The 23,112-nt window shown below is 36.4% G+C and overlaps 1 long non-coding RNA gene across 2 annotated transcripts in view; it reads left to right on the top strand.

The window, feature by feature from the left end:
- Positions 1-23,112, top strand: part of LOC109551895 (uncharacterized) — a 592,297-nt gene that overhangs the window by 19,857 nt on the left and 549,328 nt on the right. The window contains exon 3 of one of the 2 annotated variants that reach the window (XR_002178596.2): positions 875-5,632. The exons of the other annotated variant lie outside the window; for it this stretch is intronic. This is a non-coding gene — a long non-coding RNA (uncharacterized lncRNA). Of the gene's footprint in view, positions 1-874; positions 5,633-23,112 lie in introns of those variants that run through there. 2 annotated transcript variants of the gene reach the window in all.

Here is a 23,112-nt window from a genome sequence, read left to right as displayed (position 1 = left end):
GCCCTTGCTCCGCAATGAAGAGTAGCTCCTGCTTGGTGCAACTGGAGAAAGCCTGCACGCAGCAATGAAGACCCAACGCAGCCAAAAATAAATAAACAAATAAATTAAAAAAACCCAAACACCATATTGACTCATTAATTCATCCTTCTATGCCAATAGTTTGGAAAGAAGTGACACTAACAACTAAAAAAGAAATGTCTCCCTTTTTTTCAAGAATTGGTGACCTAAAGAGAATGTTTATGTTGTGCACACTACTTATAGATCTAGAAAGCTAATATATTTATATTTACGTTTAATAGCACAACAAATCAAATTATTGCAAGATGAGAAGTTTTATATACATACATAGATAGCAGTATCTACATATATGTTCATATAAATATATATATATGAATAAGTGTGTCATGGCTTCATTGGCATAAAATGTGGAAATTGGAAGAAAGGTGGAAGTTTTTACCATATTTTTCTAATGCTACGTGGTCAGCCTAAACTGTTAGATTCATATATTCCTGAACATCATGATAATTAGAGCTGAGAAGTGAATTAGATTACCAAATAGGCCTCAGTGGTCATTTGTTTTCTTTTGGCTGCCTAACATCCATTTTTCCTAATTTTGGTAACAGTACCCACTTTTTCCCCACCCTCTGTCCTTGGGCTTTGTGTGGCCTAAACAACTGAGTCTAAGAATAGGCATGTGATTCAGTACAGGCCAATCATCATGTTTCATTCCTCTGATTAAATTGATTGGTTTAGGAATGGGCAGGTGACTTGATTTAGTCCACTGAGAGTTAAGCCCAGGAACTCTGATTAAACTGTTGAAAGGACCTTGTGTTTTTTACTTTATTATTTTTATTTTATTTTATTATTCTTTTAGTATATTTTCTGGACTTCAACCTGAAACTGCTATCAGATATCTTGACACTTCGAATAAAGTCTACACATAAGAGAACAGAGCTGAGAGATGGAAAGATGCTGAATCCCAATGACATCCTTTGAAATGCTGGGTGAAGCTGGGCCTGAAGATAGAGCTACCTCTATAGTTTTCAGATACTTATGTCAATAAATACTCTTGTTTGCTTAGATAACCTTGAGTTAGATTTTATATTACCTCCAAAAGAGTACTATATTGGATATTTTCCATTTGCCCTCCAAATTCACTCTCTACTCTTCTCCACCCTCTCTGTGCCCCAGGGGACTAACCTATCTGAATTGCATCAAAGAGTTCTGTTGCCCTCTGGTTTCTGGTTGTGTTCAGCCAATGGAAGTCTCTCTGGAGACTGAAGTCAGGGCAATTATTCCCCGTTTATTCCTAGGGGCTCTCACTGGTAGATACGAATAGGTTGGCTGGTCCTTCTTGCAGAGGCTGTAGATCCTGTCAAGTGTCCTTCTCTTTCCAGGTTTGAGTAGCTTTTTTCTCCCTTCACACCATCTGATGTAGGGGAGTAGTACCTCCCTACAATTGCTAGTCCTGGATTAAAGCATTATGCTTAATTGATTTCCTGTAACCTTTCCCATACTTTTGTAGTCTCTCTATTAAATGCTCCTCAGTTATCCAGTTTGAGGCTAATCCAGAGCCATCTCTTTCTGCCAGAACCTGAGGGATACATAATCCATTTGGTCTTCAAAATAGAGGAAAATGAGGTAGTTTTAAAAGACATAATCAGACTTGCCATTTGAATAATTTATTGCTTGGTGGTGAATGCTCAATGGAATATCACAGCAAGGCTTTAGACTTTTTGCAATGCGTTAAAGAAAGTCTTTGGTAAAGGGAACTGAGGCCTGTTGGCATCTATATGAGCTAGGACTCACTTTAAGATTTTGGATTCTCTTCCAGTCTGTCACTCACAGAAACTACCTTTTAGTGCAACCATGGTGGGATTCTTCTTTGTTATCCATAGTAGCTCTAAGTAAGCATCACAATGCTCTCACAAACTTACATTTTCACTTCTGCAGGTCTAAAAAGAGGGCTACTTGAATTTCTGTGAATAAATGAATAAAGAAATAATCTAGAAATGCACACCAAATTAAATGGCAGCAATCTATATGCAAGTAAAGCATTCATTTACATTCATTGAATTTATATCCTGTGATTATTTGCTTTAATTTTTTTTGTACCATCTATGTAAAAAGGGTTTCCTGAGAAAATTAACAATATTAATAAAACTAACAGGTTTACGTTAAAAACTACTCAGGAGAACAAACCTTCCATGGGTCTTTATATACTTCAGAAGGACATAGCTGTAAATATGCCAATTTCAAATTATTCATCGAAGTAATTTCTCAACTAGGTATCATATAATTACTGCATGTATTTTAAGTAGTAAGTTTACTTTAATGTAATTTATCTTTTAAACTTTTTACCACGTTAGCCTTTTCTTCAGTTAGTCTGAATGATGAGCACTGATGAGCTTTTTTAGTGATAAAGTGTTAAAAGAATTACCATACTGAATATACATAATAGAGTTATAGCAGGTAGATATTCAGTATTAACCTGAGGGTATGGAGTATATTCAGTAGTCAAGATGAAGCAAAATATTATTTATACTTTAAGTTGAGAACACTTTACTAAGTCAATCAAGATACTTTCCACCTCATCTAGGTTTTCCTGGCTCTCCACTTACAGCACAATTTTTACACTGGACAGCAGTTCAAACTAATAATAAGTATATGGTTGCTATATTTTTTCAAACTATAACATCTGTTTATGGTGATAATGGAACAAAATATTTGAAATTGTCCCGACCTAAGGAAAAAAATCTAAGCCATAAGGTTGCTATGTGTACAATGTTTTACGTGTAACACATTTCCTCTCAATCTCTTTTGTGAAAGGAAAATCAAAATGGAGTCAGTATTGCTAAGAGAGCTTTCTAAAATGGAGCTGGGAGACCATTGAGGAAGTGTGACTTATATGCATCTCAGCCCAGATGGAATCTCACCTTTTGAACACTTATTGTCCTACTCAAGATACTTATCCATCATGTACCCTAAAACAACTTGTGACCACCTATCTGCTTATTGAATCCTTACCCTAAAACAACTCATGATTCCTTAAGCACAAATATCCCCTGACTTGCATCAGAGTCAATCACAATTCTCTCGCAAGTTAACAACCTTGTGGCTTTTGTCTTTTTAAACTCCTGACTGATTCTCTTCTTCGGAGCAGTCTTTCGGTTTCATCCGAATCTGTGTCTCCCAAATTGCAATTCTTAAGACTCCAAAGCTCTTTGTTCTTTGCAGCCTCAATACTGATTATTGTTTGACATTTTCAACAGCACAACTGCTTTAAAAGTATGTACCAGTCTCCACAGAAATCTAATAGATTTAAGAAAATATGTGTTATAATAATAGTTAATAATACCCAAGAGTTCTATAGCATGAATTAGTGCTTCACTGTGCTGGGCACCCTTGTTGATTAAAGGGTACAATAAAATATGGTTCCTGCTTTTAAGGAGAATAAAATTTAAGAGAAGTGAGCTATCGACACTAGGCAGTATAAGAAGCCTTTACATTTCAAAGGACAGACTTGCTGAGGACTATTAGATGAAGAAAGGCAGTGTGTGCAGACTGCTGGCTACGGTGGTAATCTGGGCTTTAGTCCTGGCTACATCATATGCTAGTTATATGACCTTGACTAAATATCCTGAGACAAGGTTCTCAAAATGAAGATGGTTACTTACCTGACTACCCCACAAAATCACTGGGAAGATCTGTCTTACACCCTCAACTTTTCTTTAGTTTCCTTTGATATATTATCTAGAATTCCATCTTCAGCTGTCTTATCTTTTCAATTCCATAATGTCTTCCAAAGAAATGGCCTGGATATACCAAAGGCCCCTTAAGCCCCACATACCCAAAAACTATATCAATAATCAGATTTATTAGACAGAGCATGTTTAAGATGATAGCAGAATTTTCCCCATTGTAATTTTCACACCTACGACTTCAATTACCAGTACATTTAAGTTGGGAAAGTAAATAAAATTGTGATCATATTTTCATTTTCAAAAAAGTAACACTCCAGCATCAGATTGCAGGAAAAAAATAGAGGGAAAAGGAATGGAGCATCCAGGCAAAAGATTATGAGCTCAGGCAATGGTAGTGGGCATGGATCATAGTTAAAAAGGTATTTAGGAGGAGGATAGGCAGATATTTTTCCCCTCTGTGTTTTGGAACATAGAAGCATTGGGATAATCTGATCTTTGGAGGTTTGCTAGAATTCCCTCGTGAAACCATTTTGGCCTTGTGCTTTTGGTGGGCTAGTGTTTTGAAAAACTGTCTCTATTTCTTTTATGAAAATTAGTTTGTTTGACATTTTATATACACCAGGGTTAATATTCTGAATGTATATATTTCATCTAGGTGTTACAATTTATTAGCAGAGTTGTACCATGTAAACTCTCATGATTTTTTAAAAAAAATCCTGTTTTTATGGTTGTTTACTTGTCATTTCTTATTTTGTATATTTGTGTTTCTTTTTTGCTTGATTAATTAGCTAGTGGATTCTGTATTTTGCTAATATTTCCAAAAAACCAACATTTTAACTTCTTAATTAAATCTTTTTTTCTGTTTATAACTCATTATTTTTGCCTTGTTTTTTAAAGATTTTTTTTGAGGTGGACCATTTTTAAAGTCTTTATTGAATTTGTTACAATATTGCTTCTGTTTCATGTTTTGGTTTTTTGGCCACGAGGCATGTGGGATCTTAGCTCCCCGACCAGGGATTGAACCCGCACTCCCTGCCTTGGAAGGTGAAGTCTTAACCACTGGACCACCAGGGAAGTCCCTTTTTGCCATTATTTTTAATATCCCTACTTTTTCTGTTTATTTTTGACTGCTCCCCAGTAAAATTTTTATATATTTGTGAAGAATTGACATCTTTGTGATATTAAATAAGTCCTATTTAAGAACAAGGAATGTCTTTCTGTTAATTCAAGTGGTTATTTATTTATTGTCATCCTTTTATTTTTTTCTGTATAACCATTTAAGGCCATGATTTTTTTTAATGTAAAAGGACATTTTATTTATTTTGAAATTTTGAATTTTATTGAATTTATTTTTTATACAGAAGGTTCTTATTCTTATCTATTTTATACATATTAGTGTACATACGTTAATCCCAATCTCCCAAGTCATCCCACCACCACCACCCCCTCCACTTTCCCCCCTTGGTGTCCATACGTTTGTTCTAGGCTATGATTTTTTTCTCTGATCTTCATTCATTAATACTGACAAATAGTGTCATCATTTCCATTATTTTTACAAATAATTCTGAAATTTCAGTTCCCCTTTGCCTTGAGAGTTGTCTAATAGAGAGTTATTTAACTTTAGATAGAAAGGCCTATTTATGTTTTAATTTTGCTATTAAGTTCTATATTTTTTATATGAGAGAATTATTTTTGTATCATTCTACTTTGTTAAACTCATTGAGATTTTCTTTGGACCATAATATATTGTCTATCTTCATGAATGTTTATGTGCTCTTGAAAAGAAAATGCATCAATATTTGGAATGCAAAGTCTGATGTATATTCACATACTTTATTGCTTATGTTGTTTAGGGCTTCTATATCTTTATTTTTTGTCAACTCCTCTTGGACTAAGAGTGATATATTAAAATTGTGCATTACTGTGTGCATCTGGCTATTTCTCCTTACAGCTCTTGTAGTTTCTGCTTTATAAAGTGATTGCTATGAAATTTGGTGCGTAAATATTCAAAACTATTATATATTCATATTTTTTTACATAATGACATGTCCTTTATTGTCACTTTTTTTAATGCTTAAGGTACTGAATTCTAGCTTGTCAGATATTAAGATCACAACTCCTTCCTTCTTTTTGTTTGCTTTTTGTGTGTGTGTGTGTGTGTGTACCTTTGCCCATCTCTTTATATTTAAACTTTCTGAATAACTTTTAGGGATTTCTCTTATATATGGTATAGCATTGGTTTTTACCCTGTAAGCTAATGTAACTTTTTCTTTTAATATATGAGTTTGAATTTGTTAATGTCATTGATAATTTTGGTCTCTGACATTCACATTATATTATGTTTTCTTTGTTCTTTCTCTATATTGCTTTTGGTACGTAGGAAGGTTTGTATTTTTATTCCAGTGGTTACCTTTATACTAATTCTAATAATTTTCTTTATATAATGCTCTTAGTACCACTTTTTCTTACTTAAGCTTCTGTTTTGTTTATGAGTTTCAGATGCCATTCTTTGATTCTCACCTATTGCCTGTGTTGGTGCATAGACATCTTGTAATTTAGTTTTAATTGTTGACATACTTTTTTTTCCCCAGTTTTTCCCATTGTTTGGCTAACTATGACTTCACATTTCTCTGTTCCTTGTTCATTTCTAGACTCAGTTTTAATATTTTTTATATCTACAATTTCTTGTTTAATTATATTTAATTTATATTGAAGCATCGTTAGTTTTCTCTGCTCTGTGGTTGGCGTCTTCCTTCCTTTTTGCTTTCTGCCTTCCTTTTGTATTTTCTGCAGCTGAAAACTTTTGATTTCTCTTCAGTTTTGGATGAGAAAATTTGAGGTACAGAAAGGTTAATGATGAGTTTGGGGTCACACTACTAATTGTGAAAGAATGGAGATTATGACTCAGGTCTTTTGACTTCTAACATGTGACTTTCCTGAGCTACACTAAATTCAAAAGTACAGTCTTACAATGAGTAACAGAAGCAAGGCTACTGAGAGACTGAATATACAAATGGATGATGGCCAGACCATATATATGAATAGATCTCTGACCCACAATTTGCAGCAACCTGCCCAGGAAACTGACTCATTATCTATAGTAAGCAGCCCAGGAAGCCAGTTTGCTATAAATCAGACTGGTATGAAGTCAGGGGCTGTAACTAGTAAAAAGCAAAAAAACAAAAAAACCACAACCAAACACTAACCCCTGTTACAATCTGCCCAGAATGCCCAGAACTTGATTAATAATTGATAGCTTCCCTAATTTTTGCCCCTAATTCCAATTTAGGACCAACCAGCAAAAGCCAAATATGTACCTCTAACGAATCACATAGGATGCCCCACTTCTAGTTAGCCAGCCTACAACCTCCCCATGCCAACAGCCTCCATTCAAGGCATACCTGAAGCCTTCCCCTTTTTCTACTACAAAGCTTTCCCCACTCCTTTGCCCGCTTTGAGTCTCAGCCAAAATGCAAGTAGCAGTGGCTAACTCCTTTTCTATAGCAAGCTCTGAATAATAGCCTTTGCTTGTCTTAATTTGGCTGATCTTTATTTCCACACTGCTGTTCCTCATAATCAAATATTCCCTTCAACATAACTCAGATATGACTCTCTGCTGATAGGACTACCTTCCCCTTAACCCCCTTACAGTGAACTCATCCTCATTTCTCATTCTCCTCCTAGTGTATTGAACATGACGGAGGTGGGCTTCTAGCTCCCAAATGTCATTTCTAGGACCTTTATCGGCCACTGTCATCCCACTTCTCATCTGAGGTTCAGATAATCCATTTAGGATACCTTATCCCCACTTGCAATTTTGGTTACTGGCTTCCATAACCCATTCCTGTCTTCACTGTGTTACATGGGGCATATTTACATTCTCTGACTCTGAGTTGTCCAATAAGGAAGCCACTATTCATATGTGGCTATTAAGCACTTGAAATATAGCAACCAAATTGAGATGTGATGCAACGTGTAAAATACACACTAAATTTTGAAGATGGCAAAAGATAAAAAGAATATAAAATTCTCAATAATTTTTATATTAACTACAGATTGAAATTTTCCAATTTAATTTTTGAAATTGGGTTAAACAAGATATATTATTAAAACTAATTTCATTTATTTCTTTTTACCTTTTTAAAAATGTGGCTACTACAAAATTTTAAATTATATATGTGATGCATATCATCTTTCTATTGGTCAGTGCCATCACCCGTCTTGCCCACTTCCTCATTACCCTAAAATCTGGCTCATTAATAGCCTCTGAATTTCTAAACCTAATTTTTTTTCTTGGTTCCCATTCTCATTGGTCTTTTTTCTTGTGTTTCACGCAATGGGGATCCCTGCTTTCTTAATTTTCTTTCTCCCTTGACCTCTATAACTCTGAGTCAGTATAGTTCTTATCCAGTTTCTTTGATCTCTGTTCTCTTGTCCCTTTCACTGGCTTCTCTTCTTCTTCATATCTTAAATGTCCATCCATATGCTCTGCTTGTCTTTCTTCGCTCCTTCTCTTGAGGTGTTTCATTCATCATAATGCCATAACCACTGCATAAATGAAAATGATCAAATCACCCTCTCTGGGCCTGCCCCCTCTCTTTAGCTGCAATATTGTATCTGCAGTTATCTGCTAGACATTTCTATTTGAACATCCAGTCATCAGTTTTAAAATTCTACCTCAAAGAAAATGCATCATTTTGCTCTCAAAACCAGTTCTTGTCTTTTCTATTTCTGCTGGTGGTGTCATGATTCTTTTTATTGCCCAGCTTGAAACCTCTGATTAAGTTGGACTCTTTCCCCTCTCTCTAGCCTCTCCTATCAATTCAGCCAGAAAGAACTGAAAGCTCTTTCTTCCTAATGGATTCCCATGTATCCATTCCTTCTGGTGCCACAGATGGATGTCCTCACATGATGCTCAGGCAGCTGCTTCTTTCTGAACCCAGAGTACCTGGGAATGTGGCATGGGTATGAAACACCAAGGGATTGGGTGGGGAGTAATGATGACCATTTCCTAGATAACTGCTCCGAAGTGATTTATTCACAGTACTTTAAAAAAAAATGCTAACAGATATCATTTTATCTCATCAATGAAATTACAATTTAAAGAAAGGAACTGTTCTTATATGGTTACAATCAGGGGCAGCATTCTTTATTTGGAGGTAAAGAGTTAAATGTAGACATACAGGCAGAAAAGATAGAATGAAGGCATAGTATAGACATTAGAAAAGTTGAAAAGGAGAGAAATGAGCCTTATCACTCAAACCACATTGACTATGAAACATATTGCAGTCTCAATGTTCTGAAATACTCTTTATAGGATACATATTGGGACTGTGAAAAAGACTGAATACTAAGGCTTTTGCATTACTGACAGTATTTTAAACTATTTAATATTTTGTTGCTTTGGATTTTAAGCCCTCCTTCCCCCTCTCTTTTTTTTGTTTAACAGAAATATTGTTCCTAGAAAGACAAAAACCATTTCATGCATTCTTTCAATTCCTTTGACACTTTCTACATATATGGTATATTTTGGCCCCAGGAAGACACTCAACAATTCTCAAAGATGTGAGACAGAAAACTTCAAGGAAGCAAAGCATAAAGATCTTTGGGTGGCCCTGGATAGAAGTTACATAAGAATTCAAATAAAATGTAAACACTATATAATAATGCAAAGTTCTATCTGAGTTTGGACTGGCTGGTCAAAGACGAAAATGCCAAGGGACTGTGCCCTGTTCCTGTTCCTACCATTGAAACATGTTGACCTAAAACAAATAGACTGCCAGATATTTCTTCAGCAAAAACGGGTTTATTTGGGATCAACAAAGAATTGCAATTCAGGGTCTACAGTCGTGGGGAACCACGGTGCAAATCTCCACACAGCAAGGAGAGAATGCTTTCAAACAGTGGGAAACGGAAGTTGGGAGGGCTGTAGTAAACAATGAGTACATCGGAGGAATTGAGGGCTCAAAGTATAGTGGCTGTTCATTGGCTGAGTTGTGACAGTCATTCATTGGCTGACTTCTTGCCTGGCAAGAAGAGGAAGTCTTTCTTCTTCCTGTTGTGCTCTGCTATTGTCTGGCCTTCTGACTCTATTTTAGTTGAGGTTTCTGTTTTATTAATTTTTACACACATGACACACTATACTTTTCCTTCAAGTTCTACAAAACACTTCACAAAGACAAATTGTTCCTTTCAGTGTACCTCCCCATGAAACTTTTTGCGTCTTTGTTGTTCTGGTATTTAAATCTGTGGCATCATCCCGATGTTGTCTATCTTAGTTAAAGAATCAGTGAGTACAGGCCAAGACATTGTAATTTTGATTTCAGTTTATACAGTCTCATGTTTCTGCCCTCTGATCAGATTCCCACCTGTCTGTCATCTTTTCCTGTTTGTCTAAGGAGATATAACTGGTATTATTTACTTTTGTGTTAGTTTAGTGGTTCTCAAACTTCAGTGTACATTAATTTAATTTAGAGGAGCTAATTTAAAATGCAGGTTACAAGTCATCAGCCCAAAGGTGCTGATTCAGTATGCTTAGGATAAGAATGTTAATAGGTTCTCTAGTTGTTGTAATGCAAGACGCTATAAGATCATACTGTCAGCAACTCTGGCTTAGTTAATTGAAGAAAATGTGTTCCCTTTCCTAAGTTGTCTGTGCATATTAATTCCTATTTTCTATTGTAGAATACAATTTTTATGTCCCTATACATGGAATTTCAGATATCAAAAGGTATGGGAAACATCTAGGGGCAGAATAAGTAAAAATCTACCTGGTATGTGAAGGTTAAGTGATTTAAAGAAAAGTTTTAAAATGATATTAAAATGTGTATTTCCTCTAGATATCTTTTTTTTTTTAACACCTTAAAAAGAAAACAATCAGGTAAGTCTTATTTGTATAACTCATTATTGGAACAGCTAGGCTGGGGTTAGCCAAGTGAAGAGATGGGCAGAATCCATCTTTAGTTTCTCTTTCATCTTTTTGTTACTTTTGAGGAAGAGAGAAGTATTACTGAGAAAGTCCCCCCTTTTTATTTTCGTAAAATATGCATAACATAAAATTTACCATTTTAACCATTTTTACATGTAAAGTTCTGTGGCATTAGGTACATTCACATTGTTTTGCAGTCACTACTACCTTACACATCCAGAACTTTTTCATCTTCCCCAACTGAAACTATATACCCATTAAACACTAACTCCCCATTCCTGCTTCCCTTCCAGCCCCTGGCAACCACCATTCTACTTTCTGTCTCTGAATTTGACTACTCTAGGTCCTTCATATAGTGGAATTGTACAATATTTGTCCTTTAGTGAATGGCTTATTTCACTTAGCATAATATCTTGAAGATTCGTCTATGTTGTAGCATGTGCCAGAATTTCTTTTCTTTTTAAGGCTGAATAGTATTTCATTGTGTGTGTATGCCACATTTTGTTTATTCATCTGTTGATGGACACTTGGGTTGCATCCACCTTTTGACTCTTGTAAATAATGCTGCTATGAACATTGGTTTGAAGGAGAAAGTTTGAAGGAGAAAGCCCCTTTTCTAATTTAGAAAAAGAACCCTGTAAGTTTATTTCTATGCTTTTTAGATATATAAAGTTTCTTTATCCTTAGCCACCTACTCATAGAGTGCATATAATACTACCACTACCTTGCAGAACACAATAATCCCTGGGTGAATGTCTGCTGCAATATTATTTATTTATCTTCTGTCCTGACACAAATAACATACTTGCTCAACAGACAGTGAAGTCTGAAAGTGAAATACCACTCTGGAACTAGAGTACAGGTTTGCCAACCAGTGACCTGGAACCAATCCATATGCAGTAGCACCACAGCATACATAATACAGAGGTATAAGAGAAAAATAAAAATACATCAGAGTACCCATTAAATTGGAAGCAGATTTGTTTCTAGCTCAGCCCTTTCTGCCCTTATGAGAAAGAAATGAAGAAAGACTTACAGTTGAAGCAGAACCAAAAGGATTGAGTATAAAGTGGATGTGCTTTCAAAAAGAGAGGTAAATATAGTCAGAAGGAAGATAAAGAGAGCCAAAGCTTTGGCTGGATCATTGGGTTAAGCAGAGCCCTAGGAATGAGAGAATGTTGCTTTGTGGTATCTCCTCTGGGTAGTCTTTCCAAACCCCCCAGTCTGTGTTAGTGCTGTCACAACACCCTACCAGTAGCTCCTCATAACATCCCTCTCCTAGTTTGAATGGAGATAAAGCACTCTTCTAGCTTTCCTGGAGTTAATTCTTTGATTATGGAGAAGAGGAACAGTTCAATAAAAGTAAAGCAACCAAGAAACAAAAGATATAATAAGTGGTGGAGACAATGATGCTTTAGAGAAAAAGGGAATCGATATGGGCTGATGCATTTGGAAACTGACTCAGGCAGAATTTGCAAGGGGAAGGACTTCAGCTGGAATTGGAAGAACAGGTAGGATCTGGATAGGTGGAAAGGGGCTCTCTGAGAGATGTTAACTTGTGTAAGTTAGGCCAAAGATGGAAGGCAAAACATTTTTTTTGCCAGTACTAGACTGTTTTTTCTCAAAAAAAATTAAAAAGAAAGAGACACTTTAAATCTAAGCAGTTCTCTGGAAGCTAAAGCTCTCTCCTTTACAAACACTTCCACACATACAAAAAAAGCTTCCTTTCCAAGTTTTTGTTTTGTTTTCTTCTGTTTTTTTTTTTTTTTTTTTGCGGTACGCGGGCCTCTCACTGTTGTGGCCTCTCCCATTGCGGAGCACAGGCTCTGGACGCGCAGGCTCAGCGGCCATGGCTCACGGGCCCAGCCACTCCATGGCATGTGGGATCTTCCCGGACTGGGGCACGAACCCGTGTACCCTGCATCGGCAGGTGGACTCTTAACCACTGCGCCACCAGGGAAGCCCTTTGTTTTCTTTTTGACATAACTAGACGTCACAGCTTGACAAGATTATCTCTTTTCAAGGACTTGTTATAGTGTCAGAAACAATTTAGCCACCTTTTTCAACTTTGCAAATTGGGTCAATCTGTGTAGAACTTGCAGGTTAAATTCTGAGTACATATCAGAGTATCAGGTTGGCGGTTGGCAGTACTGAGTCTTTAGATTCCTTGACAACTGTGCAGAGGTTGCCAAAGGAGTTAAGGGCATAAAGGATTACAGGATCTGGTGAACTTTTTGGTAGTTTTGCAGTTTTCCTCTTATCTTTGAATCAGCAGTTCTAATGAGCAGCTTGCCAGTGTGCCCAATAAATACTCACCAAAGAGCAATTAGAACAAATAACCATTGAACATTCAATGAAGAGGAAGTTTACACATTTCCCTAAAGTAATTAACATTCTTTTTCCTTGTTTTGTTTACATTTTGTTTTTACCTAAATTGCCTTAATGCTGCCTTTAGTGAAATAGTTTAAAATAAGAGTCGTTGGAATTGGATCTTTCTTGCTTAAATGCTAGAAATATTGAGGTTAAATAGACCAAAACTGTATCTAAAGCTGTTGAGTACAGATCAATGGTCCTGTTTTCCAAGGAAGTCTTTCTTATGTCTCACATTAGGCCTGTATTTTAAGACCTGGAGGTTGGCACCATCATCCCTGGGGTTCCATTTGGCACCTGCATGTTTGTAAAAACAAAGCACACAGAGGGCTAATGACCTCGAAGCATTATCATGAGCTGGGAGAGCTCCTTCCTTCTCACATCTTGTCTTGGAAACAAGCTAGTAAAAGTTGCATTACCCCAAGTGGAGCTGAGGTGAGGCTTAGCAGAAACATTCTGAAAGTCTAGCCTTGAGGTAGATAAGAAGCAAGAATATCTAGAAGTTAAATGTCCCTGAACCAAAGGGTGTAGACTAAAAGAGATCATCCACAAAGTACATTTCTTGCAAATACAAAGGCTTTCAAACCTTTTGACCATTTTCCATTGGAATAAGAACTTGTAGCTAATAATAAAGTGTCCTTGTTAAACTTACCCTCTTCTATCCTTCACCCCATCCCCTCAGGAGTGAATTTCATATAACTGTTTAACAGTACAAGTGTGAATGACTTATATTAGAACCACATTTCATTCTTGTCTTAAGACCTGTCAGTTCAAAATTATAGACCCAAAATACTGTTAGTATAAGCATAACATCATTAGGAGCAGTAGGGTAAACAACCATTAACAAACTGGATTGATAATGTTAAAGCTAAATGAAAAGTTCTTTATAATTAAAAACTAAGAATTGAAACAGTTAACGACCAGAAGCAATTCATTTCATTCATTCAGCCCACAAATATATACCGAACACCTACAATTTTCCAGTTATGCTATGGACTGGGTACATAGTGGTGAAAAAAATAGACATGACCACTGATCTTACAGAGCTAATAGTGTAGTGGGAGTGACATACTTTAATTAAATTAATTACAATTATGGTAAGTGATATGGAGTAAAAGTACAGCGTGTTATGGTTATGTTGTACAATGTCTGTGAGGTAATTTGGGTGATATAACATATAATCCTTGTAAAAGGTAAAAAGACTAAGAGGTGGTGAAAATTCTAGTATTGGATCCGTTTTAGTTTTTTATAACTAAATATAAATAATGTTTAATAAGTTATTAGTAGGCTACTAGTAAGTAGGCTCACACATACATAACAGTAAGTCTGCAGCATTTCATGTCATTTATTCAGCCTATAGCAACCAAAGAAGGAACTCACAATTTTGAATCACATACCATCAGGAAGAAGTTTGCAACTCCCAAGGTACCAAAGACAACTGTTTAAGAATTATCAGCCTAGACCAAGGGTTAGCAAATTGCAACGTGTTTCTGTATGGCCCAGGAGCTAAGGGTAGATTTTACATTTTATTTAATTATTTTAAAAAATATTAATTAATTAATTTATTTGGCTGCATCGGGTCTTAGTTGCAGCTTGCAGGCTCTTTATTGTGGTACACAGGCTTCTCTCTAGTTGTGGTACGTGCGGACTCTAGAGCATGTGGGCTTAGTTGCCCCATGGCATGTGTGATCTTAGTTCCCTCACCAGGGATTGAACCTGTGTCCCCTGCATTGGAAGGCGGATTCTTAACCATTGGACCATGAGGGAAGTCTCAGATTTTACATTTTAAATGGTTGAAAAATAAAATAAAAGAAAATGAAAAATCTTTTGTGATATGTGAAAATTATGTGAAGTTCAAATTTCAGTGTCCATAAATAAAGATTAATTGGGACTCAGCCATGCTTTTTCATTATGTATTATCTGAATAGTTGTGACAGAGACCTTATGACCTGGAAAGCCTAAAATATTACTATCTGGCCCTTTACAGAAAAAGTTTCCTGGCCTAGACTATAACAGTTTACATGACCCTCTATTAGCAGCATCACCAGTCTTCAAATTTACAAGTTTTCTTAAAAGGTCTTAGAAATATGATCCCCAGAATAATGACCCAAAGTGTTTGTGATGGTTAATTTTGTGTCAACTTGGCTGGATATATATATATATATATATATATAGAGAGAGAGAGAGAGAGAGAGAGAGAGAGAGAGAGAGAGAGAGAGAGAGGGAGAGAGAGAGAGACAGAGACAGAGAGACAGAGAGAGACAGAGAGACAGAGAGACAGAGAGACAGAGAGACAAGAAAGTGGCTCATATGATTATTTAGGCTAGTGAGTCCAAAATCTGAAGGGCTGGCAGGCTGGAGACCCAGGAGAGCCAGTGGTACAGATGAAGTCAGAAGGCAGTCTGCTAGATAATTCCCTTTTGCTTGGGGAGGCCAATCTTTTTGTTCTATCCAGGCCTTCAACTGATTGGATGATGCTCACCCACCCACATAAGTAATCTGTTTACTCAAAATTAATTGATTTAAAAGTTAATCTCATTCAAAAACACCCTCCAAGTTGCTACATTAAATTAACCTTTATATTAACTATGCCAGATTTTGGTTTAATTTGGATATATAGCTAGCATTTGTTAAGTGCCTACTGTTTGTCAGACACTTTATTCCTGTTTGAATCATGCAGCAACTAGCAGGTTATGCAATACTGTATTATTTTACTGATAATGAAACGTAAGCTATGTGAAGTTAAAAACATTGGTCAAGGTTATACAGCATGTAAATGACAGGCGCAGAATTATGAGCTCAGGCTTGTTTGTTTTCACAGTCTATGTTCTTTCTACTGTGCCATAGTACCTGAGAGATCAATTTCAACTTCTGAATTCTTGGTTAAATGATGCCTTATAGGACCAGTAAGTACAATTTACTGATATACAAAGCCACAGTCTATTCAACTTTGTCAGCTATACTTTTTTGTACTCAGAGTGGAATAGGGCAGATGTCAGGAAGCAATAGGCATCTGCTGTAGCCAGAAAATTGCACCCACATAAACATCAGTTGCCTAAATGTTTTCTTTCATATATCCTGATATTTCTCAGAAGTACACCATCTGCTCATCAAATAGATACCAGAATAAGTCTGTGGCAGTTTTTCTTGTCAAGTTGTCTCTCTTACAGTGCATTACTTTGGTTCTTACGCATACTTAATCCAATCCAGTACAGAAGCACAGAAGTACAATACTTGCTGGTTCATTCACCCCAAAGGAAGGGGGCATATGTCACATGGATTAAACATGGGGAAACTAAATGTATGGAGATTAATTTGGTCTCTGGTATTTGATAGGCCTGGCTTAAAAGTCTGGTCTACCACTTACTAGTTCTCAAATTTAGCAATTTACTCTAAGCCTCATCTACAAAATGAGGACAGTGAAAATAGTGCTTACCGCATAGGGTTTTAGGAAAATTAAATAAGATAGTATTTGTAACACAGTGATTATCTCATAGTAAGAACTCAGTAAATATTATCTATTTTTATCGTTTTCTTTTTCTACTTGCACAACTTTCTCCTTTATTGTGAGTAGACAGTAATTGACCTTGTATGTTATGTAACATTTTAAAATCAAACTAACTTCTCCATTCATTTGTTTATTAAAAAATATTTAATATGCATCTAGTATTTTTCTTTTTTTAGATTTCAGCTACTATATATATATATTTTCCATAGTTTTAACACCTTTATTAAATCTAATAACTTTCATAAAGAGCCTGGCACACCTTATTAAATATTAGCTAACCTCATTTTATGACCAAATCTCTCTTTTCCTGTTGCTCTAATATTTATTTTATCAATTATTATTATCTTTTTTTAACATCTTTATTGGAGTATAATTGCTTTATAATGGTGTGTAATTTTCTTCTTTATAACGAAGTGAATCAGCTGTACTTATACATGTATTCCCATATCTCCTCGCTCTTGCATCTCTCTCCATCCCTCCCTATACCACCCCTCTAGGTGGACACAAAGTACCAAGCTGATCTCCCTGTGATATGCAGCTGCTTCCCACTAGCTGTTTTATATTTGGTAGTGTATATATGTCCATGCCACTCTTTCACTTCATCCCAGCTTACCCTTCTCCATTCACGTGTCCTCAAGTCCATTCTCTACATCTGCGTCTTGATTCCTGTCCTGCCGCTAGGTTCTTCAGAACCATTTTTTTTTTTTTAGATTCCATATATATGTGTTAGCATATAGAATTTGTTTTTCTCTTTCTGACTTACTTCACACTGTATGAGTCTCTAGGTCCATCCACCTCACTACAAATAACTCAATTTCGTTTCTTTTTATGGCTGAGTAATATTCCATTGTATATGTGCCACATCTTCTTTATCCATTCACCTGTTGATGGACACTTAGGTTGCTTCCATGTCCTGGCTATTGTAAATAGAGCTGCAATGAACATTGTGGTACATGACTCTTCTTGAATTATGGTTTTCTCAGGGTATATGCCCAGTAGTGGGATTGCTGGGTCATATGGTAGTTCTATTTTCAGTTTTTTAAGGAACCTCTATACAGTTCTCTATAGTGGCTGTATCAATTTACATTCCCACCAACAGTGAAAGAGGGTTCCATTTTCTCCACACCCTCTCCAGCATTTATTGTTTCTAGATTTTTTGATGATGGCCATTCTGACAGGTGTGAGGCGATACCTCATTGTAGTTTTGATTTGCATTTCTCTAATGATTAGTGATATTGAGCATCCTTTCATGTGTTTGTTGGCAAGCTGTATATCTTCTTTGGAGAAATGTCTATTTAGGTCTTCTGCCCATTTTTGGATTGGGTTGGTTGTTTTTTTGATATGGAGCTGCATGAGCTGCTTGTATATTTTGGAGATTAATCCTTTGTCAGTTGCTTCGTTTGCAAATATTTTCTCCCATTCTGAGGGTTGTCTTTTCATCTTGTTTATGGTTTCCTTTGCTGTGCAAAAGCTTTTAGGTTTCTTTAGGTCCCATTTGTTTACTTTTGTTTTTATTTCCATTTCTCTAGGAGGTGGGTCAAAAAGGATCTTGCTATGATTTATGTCATAGAGTGTCTGCCTGTCTTTTCCTCTAAGAATTTTATAGTGTCTGGCCTTACACTTACGCCTTTAATCCATTTTGAGTTTATTTTTGTGTATGGTGTTAGGAAGTGTTCTAATTTCATTCTCTTACATGTAGCTCTCCAGGTATCCCAGCACCACTTACCGAAGAGGCTGTCTTTTCTCCATTGTATATTTTTGACTCTTTTATCAAAGATAAGATGACCATATGTGCATGAGTTTACCTCTCGGCTTTCTATCCTGTTCCATTGATCTATATTTCTGGTTTTGTGCCAGGATCATAGTGTCTCTGAAGTCCAGGAGCCTGATTCCTCCAGGTCCATTTTTCTTTCTCAAGATTGCTTTGGCTATTCGGGTCTTTTATGTTTCTAACCAAATTGTGAAATTTTTTGTTCTAGTTCTGTGAAAAATGCCATTGGTAGTTTGATAGGGATTGCATTGAATTTGTAGATTGCTTTGGGTAGTATAGTCATTTTCACAATGTTGATTCTTGCAATCCAAGAACATGGTATATCTCTGCATCTGTTTGTATCATCTTTGATTTCTTTCATCAGTGTCTTATAGTTATCTGCATATAAGACTTTTGTCTCCTTAGGTAGGTTTATTCCTAGGTATTTTATTCCTCTTGTTGCAGTGGTACATGGGAGTGTTTCCTTAATTTCTCTTTCAGATTTTTCATCATTAGTGTATAGGAATGCAAAAGATTTCTGTGCATTAATTTTGTATCCTTCTACTTTACCAAATTCATTGATTAGTCCTAGTAGTTTCCTGGTAACAACTTTAGGATTCTCTATGTATAATATCATGTCATCTGCAAACAGTGACAGTTTTACTTCCTCTTTTCTGATTTGGATTCCTTTTATTTCTTTTTCTTCTCTGATCACTGTGGCTAAAACTTCCAAAACTATGTTGAATAAAAGTGGTGAGAGTGGGCAACCTTGTCTTGTTCCTGATCTTAGAGGAAATGGTTTCAGTTTTTCACCGTTGAGGACAATGTTGACTGTGGGTTTGTCATATATGGCATTTATTATGTTGAGGTAAGTTCCCTCTATGCCTACTTTCTGCAGGGTTTTTATCATCAGTAGGTGTTGAATTTTGTCAAAAGCTTTTTCTGCATCTATTGAGATGATCATATGGTTTTTCTCCTTCAATTTGTTAATGTGGTGTATCACATTGATTGATTTGCGTATATTGAAGAATCCTTGCATTCCTGGGGTAAACCCCACTTGATCATGGTGTATGATCCTTTTAATATGCTGTTGGATTCTGTTTGCTAGTAGTTTGTTGAGGATTTTTGCATCTATGTTCATCAGTGATATTGGCCTGTAGTTTTCTTTCTTTGTGACATCTTTGGTTTTGGTATCAGGGTGATGGTGGCCTTGTAGAATGAGTTTGGGAGTGTTCCTCCCTCTGCTATATTTTGGAAGAGTTTGAGAAGGACAGGTGTTAGCTCTTCTTTAAATGTTTAATAAAATTCGCCTGTGAAGCCATCTGGTCCTGGGCTTTTGTTTGTTGGAAGAGTTTTAATCACAGTCTCAATTTCAGTTCTTGTGCTTGGTCTGTTTATATTTTCTATTTCTTCCTGGTTCAGTCTTGGAAGGTTGTGCTTTTCTAAGAATTTGTCCATTTCTTCCAGGTTGTCCACTTTATTGGCATATAGTTGCTTGTGGTAATCTCTCATGATCCTTTGTATTTCTGCAGTGTCAGTTGTTACTTCCTCTGTTTCATGTCTAATTCTATTGATTTGAGTCTTCTCCCTTTTTTCCTTGATGAGTCTGCCTAATGGTTTATCAATTTTGTTTATCTTCTCCAAGAACTAGCTTTTAGTTTTATTGATCTTTGCTATCATTTCCTTTGTTTCTTTTTCATTTATTTCTGATCTGATCTTTATGATTTCTTTCCTTCTGCTAACTTTGGTTTTTTTTTGTTCTTCTGTCCCTAATTGCTTTTGGTGTAAGGTTAGGTTGTTTCTTTGAGATGTTTCTTGTTTCTTGAGGTAGGATTGTATTGCTATAAACTTCCCTCTTAGAACTGCTTTTGCTGCATCCCATAGGTTTTGGGTTGTCATGTTTTCATTGTCACTTGTTTGATACTTGATACTATTGATACTTGATACAATTGACACATACTTGGTACAATTTCATTTTTCTTAAATTTACCAAGCAAGGTTTGATTTGTGACCCAAGGTATGGTCTATCCTGGAGAATGTTCCATGAGCACTTGAGAAGAAAGTGTATTCTGTTGTTTTTGGATGGAATGTCCTATAAATATCAATTAAGTCCATCCTGTTGAATGTATCATTTAAAGCTTGTGTTTCCTTATTTACTTTCATTTTGGATGATCTATCCATTGGTGAAAGTGGGGTGTTAAAGTCCCCTACTATGATTGTGTTACTGTTGATTTCCTCTTTTATGGCTGTTAACATTTGCCTTATATATTGAGGTGTTCCTATGTTGGGTGCATAAATATTTACAATTGTTTTATATTCTTGGATTAATCCCTTGATCATTATGTAAGGTCCTTCTTTGTCTCTTGTAATAGTTTTTATTTTAAAGTCTATTTTGTCTGATATGAGAATTGCTACTCCAGGTTTCTTTTGATTTCCATTTGCATGGAATATCTTTTTCCATCTCCTCACTTTCAGTCTGTATGTGTCCCTAGGTCTGAAGTGGGTCTCTTGTAGACAGCATATATACAGGTCTTGCTTTTGTCTCCATTCAGCCAGTCTATGTCGTTTGGTTGGAGCATTTAATCCATTTACATTTAAGGCAGTTATCGATATGTATGTTCCTATTAACATTTTCTTAAGTGTTTTGTGGTTTTTTTTATAGGTCTTTTCCTTCTCTTGTGTTTCCTGCCTAGAAAAGTTCCTTTAGCATTTGTTGTAAAGCTGGTTTGGTGGTGCTGAATTCTCTTAGCTTTTGCTTGTCTGTAAAGGTTTTAATGACTCCGTCGAATCCGAATGAGATCCTTGCTGGGTAGAGTAATCTTGGTGGTAGGTTTTTCCCTTTCATCACTTTAAATATGTCCTGCCACTCCCTTCTGGCTTGCAGAGTTTATGCTGAAAGATCATTTGTTAACCTTATAGGGATTCCCTAGTGTGTTATTTGTTTCTTTTCCCGTGCTGCTTTTAAAATTTTTTCTTTATATTTAATTTTTGATAGTTTGATTAATATGTGTCTTGGTGTGTTTTTCCTTGGATTTATCCTGTTGGGACTCTCTGTGCTTCCTGGACTTGATTGACTATTTCCTTTCCCATATTAGGGAAGTTTTCAACTATAATCTCTTCAAATATTTTCTCAGTCCCTTTCTTTTTCTCTTCTTCTTCTGGAACCCCTATAATTTGAATGTTGTTGCATTTAATGTTGTCCCAGAGGTCTCTGAGAGTGTCCTCAATTCTTTTCATTCTTTTTTCTTTATTCTGCTCTGTGGTAGTTATTTACACTATTTAATCTTCCAGGTCACTTATCAGTTCTTCTGCCTCAGTTATTCTGGTATTGATTCCTTCTAGAGATTTTAATTTCATTTATTGTGTTGTTCATCATTGTTTGTTTGCTCTTTAGTTCTTCTAGGTCCTTGTTAAACATTTCTTGTATTTTTCCATTCTATTTCCAAGATTTTGGATCATCTTTACTATCATCACTCTGAATTCTTTTTCAGGTAGACTGCCTATTTCCTCTTCATTTGTTTGGTCTGGTGTGTTTTTACCTTGCTCCTTCATCTGCTGTGTATTTCTCTGTCTTCTCATTTTGCTTAACTTACTGTGTTTGGGGTCTCCTTTTCGCAGGCTGCAGGTTCTCAGTTCCCATTGTTTATGGTGTCTTCCCCCAGTGATAAGGTTTGTTCAGTTGGTTGCGTAGGCTTCCTTGTGGAGGGAACTGGTGCCTGTATTCTGGTGGATGAGGCTGGAACTTGTCTTTCTGGTGGGCAATACCACTTATGGTGGTGTGTTTTGGAGTATCTGTGGCCTTATTATGATTTTAGGCAGCCTCTCTGCTAAAGAGTAGGGTTGTGTTCCTGTCTTGCTAGTTGTTTGGCATAGGGTGTCCAGCACTGTAGCCTGCTGGTTATTGAGTGGAGTTGGGTCTTAGCATTGAGATGGAGATCTCTGGGACAGCTTTTGCTGTTTGATGTTATGTGGAGTCAGGAGGTCTCTGGTGAACCAATGTCCTGAACTCGGCTCTCCCACGTCAGAGGCTTAGGCTGGAGCACCAAGACCCTGTCTGCCATATGGCTCAGAAGAAAAGGGAGAAAAAGAAAGAAAGGAAGGAAGGTAGGCAGAGAGGGAGGGAGGAAGGGAGGGAAGAAGAAAGGAAGAAAGAAGTAAAATAAAGTTATTAAAATAAAAAAAAATTTAAAAAGTAATAAAAAAAGAAAGAGAGAAAGAAGAGAGCAACCAAACCTAAACACCAATCCACCAATGACAACAAGTGCTAAAAACTATACAAAAATAAAAAAAAAAAAACACTGACTGAGCCCTAGGACAATTGGTAAAAGCAAACTATACAGACAAAATCACAGAAAGAAGGATACACATACACACTCACAAAAGGAGAAAAAGGAAAAAAAAATACATATATAAAAGAACAACAATAAAATAAAGGAGGAGAGCAACCAAATCAATAAACAAGTCTACCAATGATAGTAAGCTCTAAATGCTAAACTAAGATAAACATACAACCAGAAACAAATTCAGTGCAGAAAGCAAACTCCAAGTCTACAGTTGCTCCCAAAGTCCACTGCCTCAATTTTGGGATGATTCGTTGTCTATTCAGGTATTCCACAGATGCAGGGTACATCAAGTTGATTGTGGAGATTTAATCCATTGCTCCTGAGGCTGCTGGGAGAGATTTCCCTTTCTCTTCTTTGTTCACACAGCTCCTGGGGTTCAGCTTTGGATTGGCCCCGCCTCTGCATGTAGGTCACCTGAGGGCATCTGTCCCCCACCCCGCCCCCGACAGGATGGGGTTAAAGTAGCAACTGATTAGGGGGGCTCTGGCTCACTCAGGCCTGGGGGAGGG

Source organism: Tursiops truncatus, chromosome 4, assembly GCF_011762595.2.
Source record: "Tursiops truncatus isolate mTurTru1 chromosome 4, mTurTru1.mat.Y, whole genome shotgun sequence".
NCBI classification, from domain to species: Eukaryota; Metazoa; Chordata; class Mammalia; order Artiodactyla; family Delphinidae; genus Tursiops; species Tursiops truncatus.
This window is presented reverse-complemented; position numbering and strand designations above follow the sequence as displayed.